Source organism: Coffea arabica, chromosome 11e (genome assembly GCF_036785885.1).
Source record: "Coffea arabica cultivar ET-39 chromosome 11e, Coffea Arabica ET-39 HiFi, whole genome shotgun sequence".
Taxonomy (NCBI): Eukaryota; Viridiplantae; Streptophyta; class Magnoliopsida; order Gentianales; family Rubiaceae; genus Coffea; species Coffea arabica.
The window spans coordinates 7,428,499-7,430,998 of NC_092331.1; positions in this window are offsets into that span (position 1 = coordinate 7,428,499).

Here is a 2,500-nt window from a genome sequence, read left to right on the forward strand (position 1 = left end):
CCTTAGCCAATGCAAGCAACGGCCGTCGTGCGGCCTAAGGCCCACCGCCTAGCCACGAGGGGCACCGTCGTGTGTTTGTCTTGCCATCGGTGTGGCATCGTGGCCATGCCTTTGCCAACACAAGGCAACGGCCGTCATGCGGCCCAAGGCCAACCGCCTAGCCACGAGGGGCACCGTCGTGCATTTTTCTTGCCGTGGGTGTGGCGTCGTGCCCATGCCTTAGCCAACGCAAGGCAACGGCCGTCGTGTGGCCTAAGGTCAACCGCCTAGCCATGAGGGGCACCGTCGTGCGTTTTTCTTGCCGTCGGTGAGCCATCGTGCCGATGCCTTAACCAACGCAAGCCAACGGCCATCGTGCGGCCTAAGGCCAACCGCCTAGCCATGAGGGGCACCGTAGTGCATTTTCCTTGCCGTCGGTGTGGCCGTCGTGCCCACGCCTTGGCCAACGCAGGGCAACGGCCGTCGTGCGGCCTATTGCCCACCTCCTAGCCGTGAGGGGCACCGTCGTGCATTTTCCCAGCATGGCTACAGAGGTTTACCCGTGGCCTTGGGAGCAAAACCCCACGGCAGTTGTGCTTTTTTCTTGCCGTCGGTGAGGCCGTCGTGCCCATGCCTTAGCCAATGCAAGGCAACGGCCGTCGTCCGTCCTAAGGCCCACCGCCAAGCCGTGAGGGGCACCGTCGTGCATTTTTCTTGTCGTCGGTGTGGCCGTCGTGCCCACGCCTTAGCCAACGCCGGGCAACGGCCGTCATGCGGCCTAAGGCCGCCATGAGGGGCACCGTCGTGCGTTTTTCCAGCATGGCTACAGAGGTTTACCCGTTGCCTTGGGAACAAAACCCCACGGCAGTCGTGCGTTTTCCTTGCCATCGGTGAGGCCGTCGTGCCCATGCTTAAGCCAATGCAAGGCAACGGCCGTCGTGCGGCCTAAGGTCTACCGCCTAGCCATGAGGGGCACCGTCGTGTGTTTAACTTGCCGTCGGTGTGGCATCGTGCCCATGCCTTAGCCAACACAAGGCAACGGCCGTCGTGCGGCCCAAGGCCCACCGCCTAGCCACGAGGGGCACCGTCGTGTGTTTTTCTTGCCATCGGTGTGGAATCGTGGCCATGCCTTAGCCAACGCAAGGCAACGGCCGTCATGCGGCCTATGGCCGACCGCCTGGCCATGAGGGGCACCGTCGTGCGTTTTTCTTGCCGTCGGTGTGGCCGCCGTGCCCATGCCTTAGCCAACGCAGGGCAACGGCCGTCGTGCGGCCTAAGGCCCACCGCCTAGCCATGAGGGGCACCGTCGTGCGTTTTATTTGCCGTCGGTGTGGCATCGTGCCCATGCCTTAGCCAACGCTAGGCAACGGCCGTCGTGCGGCCTAAGGCCAAACGCCTAGCATCGTGCCCGTGCTTTAGCCAACGCAGGGCAATGGCCATCGTGCGGCCTAAGGGCAACCGCCTAGCCATGAGGGGCACCGTCGGCCGTTCTTCTTGCCGTCGGTGTGGCCATCGTGCCTATGCCTTAGCCAACGCAGGGCAACGGCCGTCGTGCGGCCTAAGGCCCACCGCTTAGCCATGAGGGGCACCGTCGTGCGTTTATCTTGCCGTCGGTGTGGCATTGTGCCCTTGCCTTAGCCAACGCAAGGCAACGGCCGTCGTGTGGCCTAAGGCCTACCGCCTAGCCATGAGGGGCACCGTCGGGCGTTTTTCTTGCCGTCGGTGTGGCATCATGCCCTTGCCTTAGCCAACGCAAGGCAATGGCCGTCGTGTGGCCTAAGGCCTACCACCTAGCCATGAGGGGCACTGTCGTGCGTTTTTCTTGCCGTTGCCTTAGCCAACGCAAGGCAACGGTCGTCGTGTGGCCTAAGGCGCACCGCTTAGCCATGAGGGGCACCGTCGTGCATTTTTCTTGCTGTGGATGTGGCGTCGTGCCCATGCCTTAGCCAACGCAAGCCAACGGCCGTCGTGCGGCCTAAGGCCTATCGCCTTGCCATGATGGGCACCGTCGTGCGTTTTTCACGTCGTCGGTGTAGTGTCGTGCCAATGCTCCGTCATGCGGCCTAAGGCTCACCGCCTAGCCTTGTTTTCGCTTATTTTTATCTTTTTAAGCATACATGTTGAGTCTCGTTAATGTCCACCGCCGTATGTCTTTGAAATTCATAAATTGCTTTTTTTTTTAATTAAACTATATTTTTGTATTTTTTATTATTTTTTATTATTTTTTTGTTTTTATTTTTGTTCAATTCAATCTTGGAAATTTTTTATTTATTTTTATTTTTTTTGTTTTTATTTTTGTTCAATTCAATCTTGGAAAATTTTTATTATTTTTTATTGTTTTTATTGTTTTTATTTTTGTTCAATTCAATCTTGGAAATTTGTTTTATATTTGTTTCAAGCACCCATGTGTAGGTGTGTTAAATACACACTAAATTGCCATCTATTGGTGGCTATATTTGTGAGACGAAAAGGGTGTGGGTCTACTAACGGTTTGAGTTTTTTAGTTTCAAGACTATCAGGG